Below are 13657 nucleotides of genomic sequence, written 5' to 3' on the forward strand. Positions count from 1 at the left end.
TGTTTCATCTACACAGAAACTGACAGAATTCATCTACAGGCAAGAAAGGACTCAGCCTGACCACTGGCATGAAAACACAGACATACTCTGGGGTTAATGTTTCACCCGCTAATCTCCAGATTAGCTGTCTGGTGAACAGCCATAGGCTGCAAGATCTGGAGCAGAGCAGAAGATGCAAGCAATGCCCACGACAAGGAGAAACAGGGAATGAATGGGGCTGTGTCACACACAGCTGGCTAATGGCCATGTATGTGTCACAGAGCCCAGGCGGGGCAGGAAGGGAGGCCTTCTGTAAGCAGGAACTGTGTTTTCAGAGGAGCTGTTTCCCTGGCTGTTGCAGGGAAGGATTTGAGAGGGGACTGGGCCAGGCAGATTGTAAACACAGAGCAGGGAAGAGGATGGATAACCCAGGGGACGTAGGATGTTGCCTGTCCTGGCAGAAGGAGGAGTAACTGCACAGTAAATGGCAGAGTGGTTTTGTGCAGCTGCAAAGGGCCAGGTAAGTGCTGCTTTGGGGGTGGAATTATGTGGTTTATAGGTCTGCAAATGTATCAAAGCTTTGATCAATCTATGCTGCTTCTCACTGTTTTATAAACACCCAGGCATGTGTCTGTCTTAGCTTTGCCCCTGCTGCCCATCACCTTGCAGGTATGTTTGTATTTCTTTATGGAGTATATGTAGAGTATCTTTATATAGTGTATACCTGCATCTGACACAGCGGGTCTTTGCCCGCAAAAGCTTTAGGCTCCAAAATATCTGTTTGTCTATAAGGTGCCCCAGGACTTCTCGTTGTTTTGATATAAACATACATGCGTGTCACAGGCAGTCCTGTAGCACTTTAAAGACGAACAATTGGATTAGGTCAGAAGCTTTCCTGGATAGGACCCACTTTCTCAGAGGATTGCCATCTTACCCATGAAAGCTCCTGACCTAATGTGTTTATTAGTGTTCAAGGTGCCAGAGAATTGCTTGTTATTTGTGAAGCTATGGACTAACACAGCTGCCCCTGAGACTATTATACGTGCCTCTTTGTCTGTAAGGTGTGTTTGTTTGTGACAGAGATGTGTGTATGTGTACGTGCATAGCACTGTATCTACCCAGAGAAACAGACACAAAGACGTTTATAAAGGCCCAGTCTTTGTAATCATGGAAACACCCCAAATTCTGAATGGCCTCAGCTGGAAATCAGAGTGCCCAAGAGAGGCAGAATCGAATTTTGTTGTTTGGTGGTGGCCAGATCCACAGCCCAGCACAAACTCTGCTGGTGGGAATCGCATTGCAAGGTTTTGTTTTATTTTAAGCAGCAAAATTTTTGCTTTCTCATGAGGCAAGTGCCTAAGACATAGTTAACAGAATTATAAACTGAAGGATTAAGTAATCCCAATAAACATATGCCTACCCCATGGGACTGTATAACACCTGTAGTGTTCATTTAGATGCGATGCTCAGTGGCACCAACAGCCAAGACAGAATGAAATGATAGGCTTGCAAAGAGAATGAATTATTTGTTCTTGATTTATTACTCAGAAATCAAATGTTTCAGGACCCAATTTTGCAAAGATTTACTGCCACGTGCACGTTTATTTCCCAAACTGAATGGGTCTCCTTACAGTGCATAAAGATAAACACATGAAAAATCTTCGACGTGAGTCATTTGAAGCAACAGTAGCCCAACATACAGCTTGGAAGTATTGGGGGTTAGTGACATTTACAGGTTTAAAATTCCAGGCAAAAGAATCGCAAACTCAGCATAGCGGGAGAGGGAACTACACATAATGTATCTGAAGCTACACCAGCTACTTATATGGCCCCCATCACCACATTTTCCAACCTCCTAGGATCTGACTGGTTTTGGTTCGCTAATCTGGAACTCTCTCGTCCAGCAACATCCTTAATCCGGTGTGATTTCAGTTAGCCAGCTGACCACGTGTCATGGGTGTGTCCAAGTTTCCCATGGTCCTATAAAAGATTTTTTGCAGCCACCCATCTTGGCTGTCAGTGGTCTGTGCTATTATTTAGCTGTAGTTTACCCTTAAATATCTTCTAAGAGCCCAGTAAGCGGTGAAAGTGTTGGTAATGTTGCTAAATGATACGGACCGCCTGGAATACAGCAAATTCTCTTGTTTGGCACCAGAGAAGTCTCTAGTGTGTTGGACAAGTGAGGTTCAATCTGTATGTTGAGTCTGGGTTAATCAGCTGTGGTCAGGTTTCCTCTGAACTTTTACAAAGATCACTTGAGATAAAGATGGCAATATTTTTTGTTCATAAACTGTGAGACTAATCTGAGACTGTGTTGAAGGAATAAGATGCTGCTGTAACAATACTGTGGTGAAACCATCCCCCAGAGTTGGCTAATTTTCATAAGGCTGATGGGATCTCAGAGGGTTGGGTCTCTATGTTCTTCTGCTGTCTCCACTGGGTGATGGTTTTTTTCAGGTGGTTACAAAGGTATCAATTTGCCAGGACTGACTAGTTAGGAGGTTTTTTTTAATTTGTTTTTTTGCATGTTATTAAGTGATGTTTTTAATCGGTGGTGTTTGGTGAACTCGAAGGTTTGATAAGTTCTGGATTGTCCAGGGTTAGCTGCTTGAGTGTGGCCCTTGGTTAGGAGCTTGGCTGGAGTCTAGATAATGAAGTTACACTAAAAAACACTTCATCCAGAAAGATCCCCACTGGCTCTGGTCCCCATGTGAGAGATGCTGAGTGCCCAAAGCTCCTGGGCTTACACACATATGTTTCTCTGCTGCAAAGCAGCCATTTCTTGGGTGGGGGCCGCACGCTAGTGGGACCTTGGTGCACACTTAACAGCAGGGGAACAACTTGAGTAGAAATTCAAGCAGTACATGGGTGTCCTTCGTCTGGTTTCCATGGGTTTCCCACAATGGTCCCTCCCATTTTTTTTCTATCCATGAGCGGAATAAATTTTATGTGCACCAAGGCATGTACAGATGTGCACCTAAACGAGATGCACATGCTGCCAGCTGTGGGCATCTCTGGGCGCTCTGCTAATCAGCTGAGCAGACCCGGAAACTTTCCTGGGCAGTCACCCACGTGCTCAGCCTATAGGGAACCCTGGTCTCCCTTGGTTTCAATGTGGGAACCAGCGCCCCCAAGAATCCATAACCCCACTGTTCTCTTACAGAACCAAGTTGTCCATTGGGACTTCTAGGAACCAGTTGCAAAATTTTCAACTCAGATTTCCATTTGGAAGAGAAGTATTATGGGCTTTTTAAGCACGGTTCTGTAGCAGACTTTGTGAATTGAGAGAGAGGGGCTTCTGTGCGAGAGTGCGGCTCTACCTGAACCTCAAGGCACATGATTTAATTTTTAAAACCTTCTGTGTATCTGTGCTGCCCCTGGCCTCTGCCTGTGCTTGCTGGCTGGACACAAACTGACAGCAACAGCAGATCCAATAGTACAAACCATCACCCTGAATAATACCTCTCTTAACAGGTCTGCTTCCATCATTCACAACCCTCCTCTGTGCTTGCAGTCTGGTGTCTCCTCCCAGTGACATCACCTATAACAGCATCTCTCTGCTACAGTAGGACTCAGCCCTCTTGGTGCTGGTCTGGGAAGCCCAGGTCCCCTCTTCTGTCTCTGAATTGCCTGGCTGGGGGAAAGGTGCAGGGTTTTTAACCAGGTCAGCGTGACAAAATGTGAATTAAGTAAATACACACACAACAAAGAAAATCAGACGTAGGCACCATGCACGGTCCCACAGAAAGCCATCAGTCTCCAGCAGGGATGGGTAGAACTCCAGGGAGGCATGCGGCCCATCTCTGTAGAAGCCCTGGCTGAAATCCCTGCTTAAGTAATAGGGGTAGGCCCTGTTTGTGGCACAATGTAGGCTTGTCCGGTGGTAATGTACAGGAAATGGTCATGAGGTCCGTGATTCAGCGAGGTAGGTGAGAACGTGCCTGATGATTAGCACACAAGTCACTAGCTGCAGGGCTGCTTCTGCGTTTGAAGGAGGAACGTGCTTAGGTATTTAACTGCATAAGGCGAAGCGCTGCCTGACTTCGCTGCCGCAAGTCACAGGCTTAAGTGAGTTGCTGGATGGACTGGGGCCTTAGCTTTTGTCTCTGCTTGGGGCATGTGCTCCGCGTGCGCGCGCGCACGCACATGCACACACACGCACACACACACACACACGCACACACACACACACACACTGTGCCTTCATTGCTGTCCCAGCCCACACTCCTGGCTCCTCACGATGGTCACCTCCCAGCTGTAGAGCAAGCAGGAAGTGATGCAACCACTCACATCTGGGAGCATCCTAAAGTGCTGCAGGGGAAGGGAGTCAGCCAGGCTGTGAGATAAAGATCTCTGGAGCTCTCCATGCAAACTAGTCGATGGGGAGGGGAGCCTTTATATAGTCCATATTTCCTCATCGGTCCAGCAGGTTCACCTCTGTCTGTGCCTTGTGCTTGTTTCACCCTGGAGGTTGCTGCCTCTCTAGTGACGATTTGCAAAGTGCTGGGGCAAATTAAAAGCATGGTATACTGTAAGTGCCAGTTACTATTAATTAATTCATTTGGTGGTGGGTGAAGCGTTCTATAGACACATAGAGTAGTTGGCTGTGTCCCTAAAATGCTTTGAGAACCTTCTTGCTTTGAACCAGATCCCGAGCGAGCATAAATCAACCTACTTCCATACAGACAATGGGTCTGGTTCAATTTACACCGCAATCTGGCATTTGGAACCCTGCCAGCTGTACAGGCACATGTCATTATTAATGGAAGCTCAGCCCCTCAGGTCTCCCAATTACTTCAAGAACAGGGGTGAGCAAACATTTTAGGTAGGGCTCCACTTTTCATCCCTGCAACTAGCAGGGGGCCCCCCATGCCAGTCTAATGTAATCCAAATTTTGGTTGCGTTCGTCTGAAAAAATTTTGGCATGGGCAAGAAAATAAGTAAAATATAAAAACTTTATCAATGGTACATAAAAGTGAATACACAGACATAAAAACAATAATATATTTCAACATTTTTAACGAGACGGACAAGCCAGAGACCCAGCACCCCATCATGCTGCGCCCCTCTTATGAAATTTCACATCCCCACATTTTGCTCACCCTGTTCTAGAACTCTGTCCCATCCCAAAACTGGTCTTTGGATTCATCTAGTGCCATCCCGACAAGGCTGTCATGGCTGAATGTGCTTTTCACATCTCCCAGCTTCTAGATGTCTGCATTTGTTGTTATTTCTTCTGTAGGGGAGTTAGAGGTCCCTGGTCACTCTTCAAGGCAGCGAGGATTAGCACACAGTTGGTTTCTGTAGCATAAAACTGAATGAATTGAAACTGTCTTATCTGTCTCTTATCTTATCTTTTTCAAATGCTCTTTTCTGAGAATGCTTTTCTCTGACTCTCATAAGTTTCTCCTTGAATTGTTGGATTCGTTGTCAAATATATAAAATGAGGTGAAGCACTATTTTTAGGGCTCTGATGTAACCTGATCTTTGGAGAATTCTTGTAGTGGATCCAGTTTTTTCCCTAGACAGTTACATCTCTCAGATTTATATTACAAATCATAGAAATATGAGGTTGGAGGGGACCCCCAGAGGCCTCCTTAGTGCAGTGGTTCTTAACCAGGGGAACTCATTTATCCCTGGGAGATATATGCAGAGGTCTTTCCAGGGGTACTCAACTTATGTAGATTTTGCTTAGTTTAAGAACAGGCTACATAAAATGTGCAAGCAGAGTCAGTACAAACTAAGATTTCATGCAGTGACTGCTTTGTACTGCACTATATGCTGAAATGGAAGTGCAATGTTCCTATTCATTTATTTTATAAGCACGTGATAAAAATGAGACGGTAACCAATTTTTCAGTAATAGTGTACTGTGACATTTTTCTAGTTTTATGTCTGATTTTTGTAAGCAAGTACAGGTTGAAGCCCCCTAACCCAGCACTCTTTTGTCCAGGAACATCCGCAATCCAGCATGATTTTAGTGAGCTGGATGACCACTGATCGAGGGCGTGGCCAGGTTTCCCGTGGTGCCATAAAGTTTGTTCACAGCCACTAGTCTTGGCTCTCCATGTACGGTGCTGTTGTTTCGTTCTAATTTACCCTGAATGGCTTCTGAGGGCCCAGGAAGCAGTGCAAGTGTTGGCAATGTGCTAGACCAGTGTTTCCCAATTGGTGTTCACTGGGGTTCCCGAAGTGAAAATAAGGGTTCAGCAGTCAGGGGTCAGCAACCTGTGGCTCCAAATGCTGCCGCCACTGACTCCTCTGCAGCTCCCTGCTCTGCTGCTGCTGGAAGGGGAGTCAGATGGGTCCTGCTTCGGGCCCTCAGGACTAGAGTTGGAGGAGCTGAGCTACGTCGGGTGAGGTATTTGGGCGGGTCTGGGGCTGAGAAGATTTAAGGGGTTATTAGGCGTTCACAAAATTCTTTCATGTTTTAAAGGGTTCTGTACCCAAATAAAATTGGGAAACGCTGTGCTAGACCACAGTGACGTCCCGGAGTACGTAGCGTTTTCTTGTTCGGCACTGGTCAGATCCCGAAGGTGCCGGACTAGAGAGTTCCAAGCTGTAGTTTGTAAGTGAGGTGAAAGCTGGGATTGACAATGCAGATGAGATCCCTGAAAAGGTCACAGTAGCCCAGAGAGATTGAGAGCCACTCTCCCACCAAACTGAATCTATGCCCGCTCCAAAATTAGGAAAGTGACTTGATCTGCCTTGCTTGCTAACTGGTTCAAAAGTGGCCCCTGAGTGCTACTGTGCAGCTAAGCATGTTTCTCAGGGATTTCAAGTGACTGAAATGCAGCTAGTTTAGATTCTAGGTAATACTTTCATCACTTGACCTGTGCCACCATCTCCAATTTGGCAGTGGCAAAAAGTGGAAGGTGAACTAAGAAAAATCTGCGTGTCAGTTGCTCAGGGTGGGCCATTTGTCAAGGGGAACTTATGGGCTACAGCGGCTTAGAGCCCAATTCCTTAGGTATTAATGCCCAACCGTCCCTGAATCTCAGGATTTGTGGAGAGCAGAGTTCTGAAAGTAGCCCTACAAAGAGAGGATTCAATCTCTGGCTCGGTAGTAGTTTTGCAGAAAAGGACCTGGGTGTGTTAGTGGATGAGAAGCTGGACATGAGTGTGCCACTGTAGCCAAGAGAGCTAATGGCATATTAGGTTGCATCAAGAGGAGCGTTGCCAGTAGATCCAGAGAAGTGATTATTCCTCTTTATTCGGCTTTGGTGAGGCCGCATCTGGAGTGCTGTGTCCAGTTCTTGGCCCCCATTTATAGGAAGGAGGTGGATACACTGGAGAGGGTCCAGCGGAGGGTGACCAAAATAATTAGGGGGCTGGAGCATATGACCTATGAAGAAAGGTTGAGGGAATTGGGACTGTTTAGTCTGCAGAAGAGAAGGCTGAGGGGGGACTTGATAACAGCCTTCATCTTACTGAAGGGAGGCTGCAAAGAGGCTGGAGAGAGGCTGTTCACAGTGGTCATGGATGGCAGAACACGGAACAATGGTCTCAAGTTGCAGTTGGAAAGTTCCAGGTTGAACATTAGGAAAAACTTTTTCACTAGGAGGGTGGTGAAGCATTGGAATGATCTACCCAGGGAAGCAGTGGAGTCTCCATCCCTGGAGGTGTTTACATCTCGCCTCAACAAAGCCCTGGCGGGGCTGATCTGTTGGGTTTGGTCCTGCTTAGAGCAGGGAGCTGGACTCGATGGCTTTTTTAGGTCTCTTCCAGCTCTGTTGTTCTATGATTCAGTCTGTCTTTTGAATGAGAAGTGAATGCAAAGTTGTTGTTGTTCCTTGTCATCACAGGCTATGCCTATACATAGAATCATAGTATCCTAGGGCTGGAAGGGACCTCCGGAGGTCATCAAGTCCAGCCCCCTGCCTAAAGCAGGATCAACCCCAACTAAATCATCCCAGCCAGGACTTTGTCAAGCTGGGACTTCAAAACCTCTAAGGACGGAGATTCTGCCACATTTCTAGGTTTGAGCGTAAGCCCCCTTTTTGTCCATACACCAATCATTCAGACTCAGATCATTAAGCCATTAGGGCGTGGGCCCTAGGATGCAGGGCCCAGTACCCATGTCCCATTTGCAGCTCATGTCCGAGCCATGTTACTCTGAAGCACAGACAGGAGCACAGCCCCAGTTGGGAATGTTGGCATCGTGCTGTATGGACACATTAACGTGGCGGTGGGAGCCCCGTCCAGCTATTGCAAGTCCAGAAACCCCAAAACCACAAGACTGGGTTCCACAGACCGGGGCTTCGTGCATGTTGCAGACGTGCCCACGAGGCCCCTGGCAGGGTTGGGAAGAGTTGCTCGCCTCCCCCCCACATACAGCGTGTTCGGGGCGGTCCCTGCCACGCTGCGTATTCGGGGCAGCCCTGCCGCTCTGAAAGACTAGGACTCAGTTAATTGGTTTAACAGCCGGATCCCTCCTACCAGTTGTTAAACCAATTAAATCGAGTCCTACGCTTTCAGCACGGCAGGGAGCCAGAGGAATGAGCGGCAGCAGCCGGAAATGGCTCTTAAAAGAGCCATATGTGGCTCAGAGCCACCCAGCTGGCTTCCAAAATGGCAACGCCAGGAGAAAAGGTGCTGGAACTCTGTTCCCATGCGTTCCACCGGAAAGAAACCCCTGTTGGTGGTGCTGAACCTCTGCTGAGGTCACCTGTCTCAAAGGAGGTTCAGGTCTTCTGCAGACTCAGGCAGAGGCTGCTTCATCAGTTAAATCCAGCTGCCTTTTTCAAGCTTTATTTTTATTTTTTGTGACCATGAGGACTCACCGGGGCATCCTTTTTTATTGTTAAACGAAAGCTGAGCATTGGTGATCATGTGACCCAAGGAGCTGGAACCCTAAATCACAGACCTACAGCTGCTGTGCCCTAATCTGACTTTAACTGGCTCGGTTCCTGTTTCAGTAGCTATGTTTGGCCTTCCTCCTCGCAGCTTCCGCTGAAGAAGTTTTGTCTTTATTTCCCCTTGTAAAAGTAGCTGTTCCGGCTAGGGCAAGCGGTCAACTTCTAGAGGGTCTCTCAGCAGGGTGAGTGATATGCAGTTAGTGAAATGCCTTGGGATTGGTCTGGGTGGAAGGAGGTATATAAATACAAGATTTCATGAGACAGCACTGGACTTTTCTAGAACTGTAGTGCTTATGGGTTTGTAATGTAAGGATTTGTCTCTTTCCCTTTTGGGCTGTTAAACCCTCGTGCATCATCCTGAAAATTTTTCTGAAGTATTCTGGGCAGAGAAGAGGAAATCGGTGTCCCTGAAATGCTGCTACTCGCGATTGACAGTTTTATTGTCATGTTTTGGAAAACAGGTTTTAAAAAAAGCTGAAAAAATATTTCCTTCCTTTTCTTATAAATATGGATTTTTCTCTCCAAAGTTACCCGGGGGAGTGGGTGGAGAGGGGAGAGCACTCAGCACTTCCCTGTAGCCGAGCTATCCAAGTTCCCTATAACATTTTACTCACTGGCTTTCAATTACGCTCAGACTCCCAACCCAGTGTTTCTTAAACTAGGACTCCTAACCTAGTGTTTCTTAAGCTATGTTTTGCAGAACACTGGTGTTCTGCGAACAACCCACTGGTGTGCCGTGAGCATTTGGAAAAATACACTGGTGGTCTATATTTTCTGTTGTTAAAATCAAATTCAATGTCACTTCTTCATTGCCATGATGCCTGATGAAATTATTTCATTCTGGTTTTGCTGTGTATGTTGCTGTTTGGTTTTTGGTTGTTTTTTGTCTGTTTTGTGTTTTGGCCGGCCAATTATTCCAGGTGTTCCACATGAACACATTGTTGTTTGATGTTCCATGTTCTCAGAAAGTTTAAGAAACACTGTCCCAGCCACAGAGGCACTTTTGAAACATGAGCCAGTGGTTGTCAGCGAAGTAGCCTAGCGCTTTGCAGGTTAGGCACTGCCTTGTCATTTTCAGTCTTACCGGCACGTTTTTGACTGTAGTTGAATGTTCCATTTGCTGTGGTAGTATGAAGGGGTAAATGGCAACACCTGACTTACTCTTTGTGTCATCATCATCAACAACAGCAACAACCCTGGGCTCGGTGCCTGCTGGCATCTAATGCCTCTCTCACTATTTCCTTCCATCTTTCCCTCCCCAGTGTGGAGTGTCTTAGTTCCTGTGGACTAGCTCTGCACCAATCTACTATATGATCTACCCACTCTCTGTGGGGTCTGCCTCTCCTATTCGAGCCATCCATTATGCCGAATACCAGGGTCTTGATTTTCCGTTCATCGTTCATTCTGCAAATATGCCCGAATCGCCGTAACTTCCATTGTACACTCATTATTTTATATGCATTGATCTTCCATTCATCTCTCTACTCTCCACCCTTTCTCTTCATCTGGACTCAGAGTCGCCCATCTCTGGAGCCCTCCTCTTGCTGCCTTGTCCTTCTGCGGGGTGACCAGCCTGGAACTTGGCTCTCGAGGGGATGGCAGAGCATTGATTTATAGAAAGCCATTCTAATATGTGCAGGATTGGTTCTGTGCCTACCTCCTGGCATGTTGTACACTTTTTGAGAGCTGCTAGGTGAGCTGTCAATAGGCATGTCCAGAGACTCTCCCTGTGCCATTAGTTGTTAGAATCCAGAAAGATGTGGGAGCAAGGAATTTGAACGATCCCTTCCAGTGTGTGTTACTCAGCATTTGATAACATTCCATTTCCTTTGCTGTTGTGCTGCTCAGTCAGCTGGCTTTGAGTAAGCGCCAGAAGCTTCTCATGGTCTCCTCTAGTCCGGCGTTTCTTAAGCTATGTTCCGCGGAACACTGATGTTCCATGAACACCTCGCAGGTATGCCGTGGTAATGCAGCTATTTTCTGTTAGTAAAACCAGGTACAATGTTACATCTTCATTGCTATGATACCGGATTACATAATTTCATTTTGTTTTTGCTGTATATGTTGCTGTTTGTTTGGGGGGATGTTTTGTTTTGTTTTGTTCTGGTCTGGCAATAATAATTTTTTTTTTTGAGGAAGACTTCTGTAGGTGTTCCTCATAAAAAATGTTACTGTTCCGTGTTCCAGGGTCTCAAAAAGCTTAAGAAACACTGCTGTAGTCCTGAGTGAACTAAATAATTTTGTGCTCTCTGTGCCTCTCATGTGGAATGATCTCCACACCTCGCTCGTTGTTTCACCCTGTGAGAGTATAAGGTTATAGCAAGCATCTGCTGATAAAACCTCTCGAGTGCAGTACGCACATTTAATGCGTGTTTATAAAATATACCTAGAGACACACACAGAAGCACATGTCTTTTCAGCTACTCCAAATCCAGTTTTAAGACTTTTTTTTTTGCCAGCAATTCACCCAAAGTAAGAGGGCCACATCCCTCCAGCCGCTGACTCTGATGTGTAATAGAACAACACTTCTTCAAAGGCAGCCCGTCTGGAAGATTAGGGAGGGGTAGTTTCGTTCCAATGCAGGAACCAAATTCAGCAGCCGGCACTCGGGCATCTGAGGTGATGGTCCGATCAAGCGGTTTGTCTGCATACCGGAATCCCAGTTTTGTCTGATCCAAGTTAAATGTAAAAGGCTGAGTGGAACCCTTAGAGCTTGTGACTGACGGATGCAATCTACCTGAGGTACCTCTACGGAGGACGTCAGTGTAGTATCCAGGCACTCATGGTAGTTGACTGTGCATTTATGAAGCACCTTTCATTCTTTAAGGCAGCATTCCCCAGGACTGTACAGGAAGGGAACCACCCTACACCCCGCCCCACTGAGGTGACCTTTTATAATCGTTTGTTCAGGGGCCAAGGTGGTGCTGGGGCAAAACCACATCTCCCTCCCTCAGGAACAGCAACACCAACGCCATCGCAGGCCTGGGAGCAAGGTAGGAAGGGGGCTGTCTCTGCACCCCAGAAGGGGCGTGGCCAATGGCAGAAGGGGCGTGGCTTGAAGCATTCAGCCCCGTGCCCCCCCATGCTCCCTCAGGAGCTGTGGCACAGTAACCAGTAGCATTTCAAAGGGGTCCAGAGCTCCAGCTGCCTCTGCTGCTACTTCAGCAGTGGTGGTGACTAGAGCTCCAGGACTCTTGGAAATGCTGGGCCCTGTGGCAACTGCCCCCTGCCATTGGTGGGCCTCCCCAGGAAACTGCGTGGAACCCCTGGCCCTGAGTGATGCACAACCCTCACACCGTGAGAGCTCCCACAGGTATTTTAGGAAATTGCCATATATGGCAACGGTGCCTTTGACTTGAGTGGAGGCAGGATTCCCATTCAGCTGTAGAGATGAGCCCCGGAGTTGGTGTCCCGATCTGGGTTAGGATGAGGATGGGGTTTGGCATTCTGGTGCAAGACTGAGTAAGGTATAAGGCTCCCTTTTGATAGCACTGAAATCTCACATGCTCAAAGGCTGGAAATCTCCCAACCTCAGCTATTCCCATAAGACCTGTGCTACACCTCAACTAGCAAAGGAAAATTGGTTCCTTATAATGTAGGTTCAGACCCAGAATGAAAACTGTGAGGGGGATAGGGTGGGCTTGGATCATCCCATGTTGGTTAACTGTGTAGTGCTAGTTTTGTGTTGTAGGGCCTGTATTCTTCCCTGCCTCACACACTGCACACCCATTGGCACCTGTGCAAAGTGACTGTTGCTCTCACACACACGCACGCACGCACGCACGCCGGACTGATTTGCCACCATCTTACACCCCTTTTGTTCAGCTTCACATTTTTGATGTCTACTCAGTTAAGCAAAAGCTGCCTAGCGAACCAGTGTGCTAATGCTCTTCTTGCAGAGTGAATGACAAGAAGTCCTGTGTCACCTTGTAGACTGACAGATATTTTGGAGCGTAAGCTTTCGTGGGCAAAGACCCCTAAATATCTGTTCGTCTATAAGGTGCCACAGGACTTCTTGTTGTTCTCGAAGATACAGACTAACACAGCGACCTCTCTGATACCCATCACAGAGTGGTAGCTAATAGGTACCATGGGAATATTACTGGAAACTGCTTATCTGAGGCATGACGATTTGAGGAACGCGGTCCCGAAAACAGGGTAACGTTCGATGTTACCAAGGTTGTGCAGATTTTCATTTTTAAAGCACGGGTTGGAAAGCATTTCACGAAGACCCCCATTTTGGAATCGCAGCAGCTGAGACCCGGTTAGCAAAAGGATGGAAGGCTGCATATTAGTAACCAAGAAAATAAGCGATTTGCCGCAGTAGAGCAAACTGTGGGAGGAAACTCAATTACTGGGGAATACGGATGTTCCTCTCTGTTCCAAACAAATTGAACCGTCTTCTGTTTATGAAGACGGAGCAGCTGCAGGACTTGCTATTGTCAAGGTAGAGCTAAAGTCAGAGCTGAGCAGAAGGAGTAGCTAGCTGCTGTAGCTGACAGAATTAGTGGACTCTTATTCTCCTATGTGGATCAGCCTCTGAAATGGCAAATGCCCACTATAGTGCAAGGGTTTTTTTTATATAAAATATATCTTTAAATACTTTGTGTTGTTGTTGTGTAAAATCTCTTAGGTTCAATGTCAAGGTAGGGTTCCTTTGGCGCTAGTAGGTCTGTCTGAAGGCAGGATGACAGGAGGCCTGTACTCAGGCTAGTAGAAATCCTCCCCACAGATGGTGACAAGGCTGCCTAGGGGTCTGCTTCGGCTTGGTTTGGAGCACTTTTAGATGCACCGGCTCACAACAACAGGACAAATCCACTC

The 13657-nt window shown here is 46.9% G+C and overlaps 1 protein-coding gene across 5 annotated transcripts in view; it reads left to right on the top strand.

Moving 5' to 3' along the window:
• The first annotated feature begins 361 nt into the window (after positions 1 to 361).
• PLEKHM3 (pleckstrin homology domain containing M3) overlaps positions 362 to 13657 on the top strand; it is a 123642-nt gene continuing 110346 nt past the window's right edge. For all 5 annotated transcript variants that reach the window (XR_012646476.1, XM_075001896.1, XM_075001895.1 and 2 more), the window contains exon 1: positions 362 to 499. The gene's annotated coding sequence lies outside the window, so the exon portion shown is untranslated. The remainder of the gene's footprint in view (positions 500 to 13657) is intronic.

Source organism: Carettochelys insculpta, chromosome 8 (assembly GCF_033958435.1).
Source record: "Carettochelys insculpta isolate YL-2023 chromosome 8, ASM3395843v1, whole genome shotgun sequence".
Taxonomy (NCBI): domain Eukaryota; kingdom Metazoa; phylum Chordata; order Testudines; family Carettochelyidae; genus Carettochelys; species Carettochelys insculpta.